Raw genomic sequence first — 12,764 nt, 5'->3', positions numbered from 1 at the left:
TGTTACTGTACGAAAATGGGTGTGCTTTCCCCGGTCTCCCTTGTTTGCACCTTTCTGGGTTCCCCTCTCTCGCCTGTGTGCTTCTCCACTCCGTTGCATTTCCTTCTCACCAGTGTGCTTTCTCCCTGCCAGTTCCATGCTGTTATTTCATTAGCTTGATCTCCCCCGCATGTGCTCCTGTGTTACTACCACCCCTACATGCTCCTGTTTTGTGTCCACCCCATGTTAAACTTCCCCCTGTCTCACCCCCGTAATTTTGAAGTCTTCGCACATTCCTTAGATTAATCGCATGGAACCATCAGTTTGGGATCTGCATTTTACTAATTTCTTGTTGACATATTAAAGCTTGTTAACTTTGTGAGGTAACCAGGGTAAGGCCTTTTACTTATTTTCCATATGAACTAGAAAACACTTGTCTGAATGTAGTTTTTTGTATACTCTTTGTGATCTGTAAAGAGATAATGTTTCTCTTTCAGACTGTAATTGAGCCTTTTGACATGATTTTGAATATCTTGTAGTTTGGGCAGCAGCTTCTTCGAAGTGATTTATCACCCATATATTCATTAGTTAATCTGAGATCAACTCTTGCACCAGTAAATCAATAGTAATAGTAACTTCATTTGGTTAAAATAACAATCAAAGTATACACAACAAGTAAAAATGAAGCACCAACAATCAATATACAAAGAGAATACATAAAACTAGTGTGAAAAAAAAAAAGACTTGTATGCACAAAAATGCAGCATCATCACAATACCCTTTAAAAATACACTCAAAATATTAATTTAAGACATTTCACGTGGTTTGATAATATTCCTCCAAGCTAAAGATTAGAAAACTTGGAAAGAGAATGTTCAAAATATTGAAAGTACTAAGGTGCAAGCTATTTTGAAATGTGTTACTTTAAAATGTGCAGAAGACGAAAGGCAATATATTTACAGATATTGTCCTCAAATATGCGTTGGGGGCTGTGGAACAAATACGTAAAGTGACCATGCATTGTGCAAATAGGCAGATAAGCAGCAATACATCAAAAAAGACATCAATCTAGGGAACACAGCGATCTCTAGCATTTAAAACTTTTAGTCTTTTGAACCACACTGCTTGCAAAAATTTACTTGTAGCAAATACTATTTTTGGCGACGTGTCACTTTTAAAAATCCTAAATGCTTCCTTGTGGCTACGGGTGGCCATGTCACGGCAGATAGGAACTAGCCATTTGCGACGTGTGGGACAATACTCCCTGCAGAAAAACAATACAAGTAAATCAATATAATCTGTCTATCACATCTGTGTTTTCTTTGCTCTTCATCTGCCACCTTGTTGGGATGTCTGTGTACACTGACTGATAAGTGGCTGAATGACTGTTTTACTTGAATGTTGTAAATCAGCAAAAGCATTTTGATTAAATTGATATCTCATGATTGTTATAGAGAATTTTCTCTTGGAGTTCAGGTGAACAAATCACGTTGTTTAATTGGGACAATCCTGCTGAAAACTGAAATAAAATTCAGCACTTGCACTTTCATATTCTTCTTGGTACATCAATGATTTTGATTTTCAAACTGTACATAATAATGAAACTCAACTCTGTATCGATACAGCAGGTGTTTAACAAAAGAAAGGTTATCTGAAAATCTCCCGGTAGTTAGTGGGCTACATAATATTGTCCTTTTAGTATAGTAACTACTGTGAGGCCTTTCTCTGAGACCTACAGCAGTCAGTAGTGCTTGCGTACTGTTTGTGGTGGCATGCTTCATATGTGTTTTGGGTGTTTTCGCACCCCGAAATTTTGATAGTGTAGAGCTCTGTGCCCTGAGCAGTCAGTTCCTGCCCTGTTCTCTCTGCTACAGGCTGCTCCAGGACCATACTTTGCCCATGACGAAAGTAAATGATGGTACCCGGTTGGACTGGTTGTATGTAAGGAACATGTGTAAACTTTGACAGTACTTGATTATTTAGTCATGTCAATAAAGTTGGTTGTAGGTACTTCCTCATACTTGCACAGACAACCCATATTTATTGTGAATGAGGTTAAAATAGGCAAGGCAGTTATTAGGAGGAGGAGGAGGAGGAGGAGTTGAACACCCCAGATGTCCTTTTGTGTTTGAGAGGTAAGCATGAAATAAAAATAACTGACACAAAGAACAGATTATTTTTCCCCTCTTGAATTAAAAGATATAATTTCCTCAAAATATAGTGTTCGAGGCATGTATGGCTCTAGATACATATGCTTTGCATACTGCTGCCATCTAGTGTTGGATCTGGATGTTTGCAAGTTGCTTTTCTAAGATGAAGTCTTTTGAGTCACAAGGTAAGGTGACTCCTCCTCTTGGTAATAGTGCGCATGGGCATCGACCCCATTGTTAGATTGTTTTCTTTCCGCCATCGGGTTCTGATGTGTTTTGCAGCGCTGCGGTTCGAGACTGTTTTCGGGGTCCACTCTACCCTAGTCGGTATTGTTTCGAATGGATTTTCCATCCACCATGTATCTAAAATTGGAAGACTTTTGCCAATTCGGGTTGGAACATTCCAACCGCAGCCTTTAGGCTTAGCCCATCTGGATTAAGTTACACTCTATACCAACTCCATCAAAGATAACTTGCTGATGGAATGGTCTCCGTTTCAGTTATGCCCTTGGTGCTACTCCAAGTACCCGGGCACCGACCTTCACAAAGTCTGCAAACTGCTGGTTGCCAAAGCTCAAAAAAGAAGACTGTGAGGCCTGTTGATCATTTCGATCTCAGAAGACCGTGCGGGACTGTCTGGATTGACGCAGAGAGCTGCAGAGGCAGAACATAGAGCATACTCCCAATATCTTCGACCAAGAAGATATCGAACAGGAAGAGAGACGTGTAAGCGTCAGCTGCCGAAGAAGAAGGGACCTTTTCTGTTCAAGATTCCAACTCCCTAGAGATAGATTTGGAGTCTCATAATCTTCCCTCTGGTCAATGTGCCGTGAGTACCCAAACCCCTCACCTGCCTATACAGACAGTCCATTCCTGTACAATAAAAGGCTTCTGGGCAATCACTGCCGTCTGGCCGTTTGAACTCCCAAGACAACTTAGGCCTGGGCGGAGTACTGTAGAACTGAGCGAAGTGACAAACTCTGCAGAGTTCCGCAAGTGGCACTGATCTTCCTGCTGCTAGAGTATAAATTCTACCGGCAGCTCACATTCGCCTACCTACAGCTGCCGAGCGCAAGCGTGGAAAAAAACTCTGCTGCACTACACGAAGCGAAGTTTTCTACACTCCATGAGCTGGGCAGAGTGCAGAAAACTCTGCAAAGTAGGTGAAGGGAGAAGAGTTCAATGCCCAGGCCTACCCTCTTTGGTTTCCAGACCATCGGCACCAAAAGAGAACACAACTTCGGATCTGAAAATGTTGCCATCGAAACAGAAATCTGCTCCTAAAGCACTCCTGGAGCCCATTTTACAAATTGTGCAAGAAGGACTTGATCCAAAGCAAAAGAAAATGCGCATTCATCCAGAGACTGGACGCATTATAACAAAACCTGCGTCGGTTCCATCTTCCAAAAGGAAAACCTCTTTCCAATAGGACATTCATGACAAAATACCTTTCAAAAGAAAAAGGACATAGCTGCCAGTCCCCTGCATCCTATTCCTCCTTCTCCAGCACCACATTCACCAGTACCAAAGGTACCTTATTCACCTCAAACCCATCTAAATATCACATCTCGGGGTTCTCCACCCAATGCCCCTCATGAAGATTTCAGGTGTTTTGATCATGATCCAGCTCCACCAGACCCCTGGCAGGGTTATGATACAGATCCTCCACAACAGACTGAGACTGATCTTTATCCTACAAAATCATCACCTCCAGATGATGCACCTCATAGCAAGAGCTTGTAGCTAGAGCAGCTCAATATCATAGGGTCACTTTACACTTTTTATTTGAAAAACTAGGGAATACACACAATGTCTCTTACTGTGTGAAAAGGTATGATGTGCCATGCAAACGATATTTTCAAAGACACTGCACGTGCACACATTACAACTAGGGTGGACAAAACGTAATAACCACCATCATCTGACCCAATTTGTTTTAGAGGTCAGCTTCCACTAGACTCATTAGTTGTGTCTAATGCTCATAAAAGAACAAACTCCAAAAACCAGCTAGAGGGGTGACCACTCCAAATGTCGTGGTAAAGGCACACCAACCTCCACCTTCCCATCTGGAAACAATCAGTGACTTCATAATCATTCCCCCTGATCATCCTACACATGTCGGGGGATCCACTACAGCAGTTTCTTCCTACTTGGCAATTAATAAAATTAGACAAGTGAGTGTTGGAAATTATCCAACATGGTTACTTCCTGGAGCTCACCAGCAATCCTCCCAATATTCCACCTCACACTCGCAGGCTTTTTCTGGAATATCAACAACTGCTCAAACATAAAGTACAAGCTCTATTAATCAAAAGGGCTATAGAGCCAGTACCAATACAACATCAAGGGACAGGGATTTAGTCCCTGTAATTTCTAATTCCCAAAAAGGGTAGGGGTCTGTGCACTATTTTAGACTTAAGGCCCTTAAAACTCTACATACTATCAGAACAATTAGATATGGTCACACTTCAACAAATACTTTCACTTATACAGCAGAGCGGCTTCCTTTTTTGTTTTTTTTGTTCAAATCTGTTTTTATTTTATTGTACTTGGCATTCCATATCCACGAAAGGCAACGTGTCACATCAAGAGCCATCTGTACATTACTCAGTCTATTCATGCTAGACATACATTTCTGCGCCTTCGCTGGTACAGAGTCGAGGTTAACCCTCCCAAACAGTTTATTTCACGGACGATAAAATTTACAGTACAGTAATTGCATGGTCTCAGTGCGTGTTACAGAGTCCTTTCCGATCTCTCAACAGATACAATTGAACAGATGTTGTCAAAACGATCAAAACCAAACTAACCATGGCAGCATTAACCGATGTCTATGCAATTATCTCTCCCCATGCCTCCTCGCTCACCCCGCCCCCCACCTCATGGCATCAGCCTGACAGTAGCTCCCCCTCTATTCGTTGCGGCTATGCTCACCCTGGGCTTTAAGTGAGGTATATGCATGCGCCTGATATTACTGCTGACTATTGGCGGGGTGTCAGACTCTCACTACGTGTTCGCATCAGCTTTCCACAGACTGTCCCCCAGGGCTGTCCCTCCCTGCCTGTCGCAGGGCCCGAGCAATTCCTCCCATTGGGCAGCAATGGGCTCCTTCCCTAGTCCCATCGTTTCTTCCCGTAATATGGCGAGTTGTTCTGCTTTGGCCCAAGTTAAGAGCGAGTACCTCCATGCACAAATATGTGGTGGATCATGTGTTTTCCACCGCTTAGTGAGAAGGCGCTTGGTTCTACGGAAATGGTGCAAGAGGTAAGAAGGCCATTCAAAGGGGATGCCGCGGCTTGTGCATGCGTGTAACTACTCACTGACTGTGCGCCAATAGGTATGTAGCCCGGGACAATCCCACAGCATATGTATCGATCCCGCACTGGGTTCCGAGCAACAAGGACACACCGCATCTACGCGGTGAAAGTACTGGTTAATCATCTCGGGTGTAAGATATGCTCTGTGGACTATAATAAACAATTGTATTTGTCTGAATCACATATTTCTGGTTATGCGGACTGGGCTCGTCAACAATTTTTACCATTCCCTATCTTCCAATTGGCACCCTAGATCTGTTTCCCACTTGCGGCGGTGTGGGTCCAGGCTGTTCGCTGCATGTGTTCGGAGTGACGCCGCAAACCAGCGGACTAAATGCCGTCCCGGACCCATAACGTGGAGGTACTGTATGGTAAGGTGTTGGCTCGGTTCCGTAGTCCTGTCCACCCCATTTAGCAGCTAGTGTCGCAACCAACGATCGGTGTCTTAGAAATTACCCCGGCGGTAGCCCCGTGTCTTCAGCTACTGATTTAAATGGTATAAGTGTGCCATCCCGATACAGATCTCCCAGTGTCTGCACGTCTGCTGCATGCCAGTCCCTGAGCTCGATATGCGTGAGTACTCCAGGCCCATTAGGGGTTCCCTCTAGATGTATTGCTGGCGCATAGGGAGTGAGCGCTCTGGTGAGGTAGAGGCTACGGCGGTAGCACTTATATGCCACCACCAGAAGGAGTGGCTTCGGTACATCGGCTTTGGTGGCCGGATGAAAGAGTCTGGTTATTTGTTCCAGAGAGCAGGGAGGTAGTGTGGTCGCAGTGTCATTGCGACCCCTATCTGCAAGCCAGCGGGAGATCCACTGCAGTTGTGCGGCCAAGTAGTAATGCTCGAAACAGGGCGCAGCAAAACCCCCCTGGTTGGTCGGCAGGTACAATTTCACCAGTGTCATTCTATGTCTGGCGTTCCCCCAGAGGAAATCCCTGAGTAAGCTAGTAAGTGTGGCGAAGGAGGACGCCGGAATATATAGAGGGAGATTAGCAAAGTAGTACAGGAGACTGGGAAGGATCACCATCTTGGATAGTGCCACTCTGCCAGTGACCGTCCGTGGGAGCGTGCTCCAGAAGTGCACCTTCGACTTGAGTGCCGCCAAGGCCCTTCCTAGATTGCCGTCAAATAGATCTGTCGGTTGACGGTATATCTGGATACCCAGATAGCGGAAGGTGTCCTCCCTCCATTGTACCCTTATATCGTTTAGTGTGTAACCCGAATCTCTGCTTCCCTCCCCAAATGCATAGATGCAGGACTTGCCAGCATTTACGTTGAGCCCCGGGAGACAGTGAAGTCACGTAATGTATCCTCCAGCTGAGTTGGTATATTCTCTATGTCACTCACGTATATCAGGAGATCGTCTGTGTACAGTGACACATGGTGCACCGCGTCGCCCAGGGTTATTCCATCTCCTAGTGTCGCACTCAGTGCTGCTGCTAGGGGCTCTATTGGCAAAACAAACAGGAGGGGTGATAGCGGGCACCACTGCTTGGTGCCTCTGCATATTGGAATAGTGTCAGAAATGTATGGCCCCAACCTCACCCAAACTGTGGGGTTCTTTTATAAGAGGCCAACCATCTGAAGATATCCGGGGCCTAGCTCTTATTTCGATAGCACTGCCGTTAGATAGCTCCATTCAAGACAATTTAAGGCCTTTTCTAGGTCTAATACAATGCATCCCACTCTGGGCCACGCTCTCACACTGTCTGACGCCACTCTAAAAAACCTTCGCAGATTAAGCGATGTGCCACGTTTAGGCACAAATCCATTTTGGTCACTGTGAACCAATTCGGGGACTACCAGTGCTAGCTGTTCTGCCAACACCTTGGCGAATATCTTATAGTCCGCATTGAGCAGTGCCAGGGGTCTATAAGGTCCCAGGGCTGTGGGGTTCCTATCTGGTTTCAGCAGGGACACCAGGTAGGCCTCGCGCATAGAGTGGGGCAGCGTGTCCTCCTCCAGAGCTGCGACGTAGAGGGCGTGCAACTGCTGCACCAAAGATTCCTGATAAACTTTATAATATTCGGCTGGTAGGCCGTCTGGACCCGGTGATTTCCAGGACGCCATAGATCGGATCGCCTTCCCGAGTTCTTCTAAGGTAAGGGGACCATTGAGTGTCTCCTGATGTGTCTCTGATGCTGTGGGTAGCTGGATGGGCTCTAGGAATCTTTCCAGCTCTGTACCTTGGCAACGTCTCCTTGATCGGTATAATTGTGTGTAGAGGTCTACCATCACTCTATGGATCTCGTGCTGCGTGTATACCAGGTTCCCCTCCGGTGTACGTATGGCTCCAGTTGGGGCGTGTTTACTTTCCTGCTTCAGCAGACAGGCTAATAGGCGGCCCGCCCTATCTGCTGTGGCATGTGCGCGAGCAGTGTGAGCTGTGTAGTTATGGCACCGTAATTGCTCCATAAGTTCCGCATGCTGAGCCCGGAGGGTTTCCAGGCGGTCCGAGTGTCTGCCCCCTCCCTCGTGTTCATATTGGAGTAGCTGTGACTCCAGCCAGGTAAGCAACAGTGTTAGTTGCTTACGTATGTTCCATGTGGCCCCTAGACAGTGACCCCTGGTTGCTATTTTATGGGCATCCCATTCCAACAGAAAATTACTTGCTGTACCTTAAGTTCAAAAAATGTGAGGACAGCCGTTCCGAGTGATGCACGGAATTCAGGGTGTTCTAACGCAGTAGGCTGGAGGCGCCATGTGGGGATGGGAGGGTGATCCGCTTCCCAACTGAGCTGAATTTGCAGAGGGTTATGGTCTGTGTGTGTCCGCCCCAGGTTTTCCGATGTCTCAACTAGTGGGAGTAGGGATGGGAGCCCACCACCCTGTCCAAGCGTACATGTAAGTCGTGTAGCCAGAGTAGTAGGAATGGATAAGTTTGTTGGGATGGAGGGTGTGCCATATATCTAACAATGCCCAGTGTGATAGCCAGTCTGTGAGCACCTGTGCATTTGACACAGCTGATGTCTTTCGGAGGGGAGGGGGGGGGGCGGGGGGAGGACGTATCTATATGTACCGAGTTGAAGTCCCCACCCAGCAACCAGGGAAGCCCAGCGTAAGGTGTCAACCTTGACGACAACTGCGTTAGGAATGACGGTTGATCTACATTTGGGGCATATATCGATCCTAATAATATTGCCTGACCATTAAGGGTCCCCCGCACCAGAGTGTACCTGCCGTCTGGGTCAGTCACCACATCCTCACAAACTAATGGGGTGCCCGCTCTCACCCAGACTAGTGCGCCCCTTGCGTGTGCAGAGTACACCGTGCCATACACCTGTTCTCTCCAGCGCTTGCGCAGCCTGTCTAGCTCCGGTTGCGTTGTATGCGTTTCTTGCTGTAAGGCAATTCCAACTGAGTGTTCTGGAGGTAAGCAAATATGGAGTAACACCACGTGGGTGTGTGCATGCCGCGCATGTTCCACATAACTATATTAGCCCTGGGGTCGTCAAGGGTGGGGCTCACCGCAATGTATGGGGGCCATGGATATGTGCTGGTGTTTCGGTCTGTTGCAACAAAAACAATGATTGAACAAGGAACAACATAACAGTTGGGGCGAACTCTGCGGAATGTCCGTCCAAAACTCTGTAACAACGTAAAAGTACAGACTAAGTGTGTTGCCTGAGGGGTCACACGCACAGATAGTGTTTTGCTGCGACTATCCCCCCCTTTTCCCCTCTTACATTGTGTACCATCTAGATGGTTACCCAGAGAAGTGTGTGAGTCCAGTCGGCTCAAGGTTTAGTGGCATTCCATGCGTACCCTCCTCCTGCGGCAATATACGGAGCTTGGCCGGGTATGTGAGCAGCGGCTTCCGCATTGCCTCCCAATGGGCGAGTGTGGCCAGCAATTGTACAGGCCCGCCCTCCTTTGTAACCCAAGAGAAAAACACAGTGTACAATTAATTATCTACTTGCGTGAGCTGCCAGAGTTCAGCTTGCCAGTTTATTATCCTATGATACCATCGGTGGTTTGCGGCGTTTCCACTGGTAGGGCGGGGTCATCGAATATTTCGGTTGATGGCGACGATGAACCACTGACCACCAAGGCGTCGCTCATGCAAGGGTCGAAGTGTTCCTTGACGCTTGGGGATCCGATGGTGGTGACCGCTGCCAGGGCGTCTTTCCTCTCCCTTCTCATGTTCTCCGGACTCGGTGCTGCCATCCCCACATTTGCGTTACGCCTCGACCCTCTGCATCCTCGTAGCCTATTCCTCCTGCCTGCTGGGTTGTCGCCATCAGGATCCGAGGGCCTTGCGCCTGTCCACCGCCCGTCTCTTCCAACCAGTCTCAAACCTCTGCAGGAGAATCAAAGAAGCGGATCCCTTCTTTCACTACCACCCTCAGCCGAGCAGGGAATAACAATGAGTACGGTAGTTCCAGTGCTTTGAGTTGGCGCTTCACTGCTGCATAGTTACTCCTGCGGCGTTGCACTAAGGCGGTGTAGTCTGGAAAGAGCTTTACTTGGCTACCACTCACTCTGAGGCTGTCCATTTTGCGTGTTTCACGTAGCACCATTTCTCTGTCCCTGTAGTTGAGTATCCTGAAGATGAACGGGCGCGGTCTAGCTCCCGGCTGGGGTTTCTGCGACGGCACGCAGATACCAGGCTGCGCTGCTATCGGTAACTTGAGGGTGTAGAGGTAGTTTAGCTATGCCCGTCTAGCCAGCGCCTGCCAGGCCCAGGCAGTGCACTGCACCAGATTTATTTCCGTCCGTGGACCTTCAGCCGAAAGTGCAGCCGCTATCAATGGTAAGGGGAGTATTGCGTTAGCCTCTATCGCTGTATGGGGGAGGAAGCGGTGTGGGAAGAACCAATAATGCGCAAATTGCGCCTGGGCGCATAAATAGAGGCGCATATTTAATGAGGTTTATATAGTGCTGGCTAGACCTGTAGGTATCAGAGCGCTTTACATAAGGTTCAACAATGTTACAACAATGATAACTATTACACGTTACATCAAATATATGCAACACATTAAAGAGCGAGAAGGAGAGACAGAACGGAACGTGGGGAAGAGGGGGAGTGAGAAGCGAGAGGGGGATGGGGAAGTCACCACAGGCAGCCATGTTGGGGTCAAGCACCCATTAGCCTCAGCTTCGAGTAAATAGTGGCCCCAGGGACCCCTCTCCATACCATACGTGTGCCGGGTACTACAGTACTTTACAGGGAAGGATGGGCCAGTCTCCCTTAGCTCTTAAAAGGTCACAAGATCTCCCAGGCGTCCACAGGCGATCGGGAGTAGCGCAGTCCCTACAAGCCCACTTAGACGCATCTCCCTTCACGGCAGGCCAGAGCGGTAGGAGACTCCTTTTTAGCTCGTGGGGGGTGGGCGATGGGGGGGTCGGGGGTCCGCTCACTTCTGCCTTCGGCAACAAGTGCCTCTGGGTTCCTGAAAAACTTTTCCAGCATGTCCACTGTGGCTGCGGTTACTTTCCACACGCGGTCGGGCCACACAAGCGGATGGAGGCTCACTGTATGTCTGGATCTCATTGGGTGTAGATCTAATGTTCTGGGCTGCGCCTACGGTATAACTGTTCGCTATCAGCTGCGGGCGCTTACCGGGGAAGCGGGTAGGGGAGCCCCTGAACACATCGCTAATCAGGTGTAGGTTCCCAGGAGTCCGCTCCCGATGTCGCACCCCCGCTCTACTACGTTCAAACAAGAGTCTGCTCCATCCCAGGCGCCATCTTGAGGCGCGATCGTCTGGCAAGACTTTAGCCGATATCCCGGTGATGCAGCATCCAGGTGGAACGGCTGCCACAACGGCAGACGCTCCCAAACTTCCGAAGTCGGGAGTTGTTGCTTTCTGCTGGTTTTGTGGAGTTTAAGCGCCGCGCTAGGTTGTTGAGCGCGGGGCTTCTACGGAGCTTAAGCTCCGAGCAGCCATGATATCCGGAGCCTTGAATCCTCCACGTTCAAATGGTTGTACCAGAGTATCCCAGCTACAAGGGTTTTTAACCCCCCAGACAAATGACAATAGGGCCGTCTGCAACACCTTAAAGATGGAGATATTCAGGCGAATAGGAATGCTCACAAATAAATATAATAATTTTGGCAGAATAGCCATTTTGATCACCGCGATATGATCCGCAAGTGAAGGGGGCAGTCAGGCCCACCGCTCATCCTTGTCTGCGAGTTGTGTGATAGTGCGTCCGTAATTCAAAGAAATGACCTGCTCCGGGTGCTATCAAACCCCCAAATATTTCACCAGGTCCTGGGTCCAGGACAGGGGAATGTCTAGTTCAAACTCGTGAGTACCAGCCGTCAGGGGAAATACCGTCGACTTAGTCCAGTTTATTCCTAAGCTGGAGAATCCTTCAAATGTAACATATTCGTTCAGCAGGTCAGGAAGGTAAGTTGCAGGCTCGCGGACGTATAAAAGCCTGTTGTCCGCGTAGAGCGAGACAATGAGTGGTCGCTGTCTGAAATGCAACTGGCGCAGTATGCAAGCCAGTGGCTCCAATGCTAACGCAAAAAGCATTGGTGACAAGGGGCAACCCTGCTGCATACCCCTGCCTATAGGAAAGGCCGACGACACCCATCAGTTCACGCGAACGCTGGCTGCGGGTTCAGCGTACAACACCCTGATCCACTGCAAAAAGAACGGGGGGAAAAACCCATTCGTGTGAGTACAGTAAACATGTAATTCCAGGAAAAGAGAATCAAATGCTTTTGTGGCATCAAGTAACACTGCTACGGCCTGAAAATCAGTCGAAATAGGGGAGAGTAGCAAAGTGTCCGTAAATTATGCGTGGTAGACCGTGCGGGTTCAAAACCGGACTAGTCAGGAGCACCAGCAGGGGGACCAGAGGTTGAATTCAAAGGGCGATCATTTTTGCTAATATCTTGGCGTCTAAATTGATCATTGAAAGTGTCCTAAAGGAGTCTCAGCAATTAGGCGCTTTGTCAGGTTTCAGTAGCATAACTAGGAGAGCTTCCCTGTGGGAGGCGTCCAGTGTCATACGCCTCCGCGGAAACTTCAAGGAGTCTAGGGGCCAGCTCATCTGCGAAGGTCTTATAAAACTCGCTAGGGAGTCCATCTAAACCCGCAGCTTTACATGTGGGGAGGGACATAATAGCAAGCTTCACATCTTCCTCATCAAAAGGTTGAGTAATATATTCTCTGTCCTGGGGCCAGCCAGCCAAGGGCGACATCGTCCAAATAAGAGTGTATGTGTCCCGGCTGTACCACGGTCCTATTGTTATAAAGGGCAGTATAATAGTTTAGTATGGTCTCACTAATGCCAGCCGTGGTATAATGAGCCTCCCCTGCCTCATCAAGCATCTCCGTGATGTACTCTTGACTTTGTGAG

General features: G+C 48.1%; 1 protein-coding gene across 2 annotated transcripts in view; it reads left to right on the top strand.

Moving 5' to 3' along the window:
• The window catches only part of TCERG1 (transcription elongation regulator 1), a 698,295-nt gene that overhangs the window by 106,866 nt on the left and 578,665 nt on the right, over positions 1-12,764 (top strand). The window lies entirely within an intron of this gene.

The sequence above is a fragment of the Triturus cristatus genome, chromosome 7 (assembly GCF_964204655.1).
Source record: "Triturus cristatus chromosome 7, aTriCri1.1, whole genome shotgun sequence".
Taxonomy (NCBI): domain Eukaryota; kingdom Metazoa; phylum Chordata; class Amphibia; order Caudata; family Salamandridae; genus Triturus; species Triturus cristatus.
The sequence above is the reverse complement of the archived record's forward strand: the minus strand, read 5'-3'. Positions and strand labels throughout refer to the sequence as shown.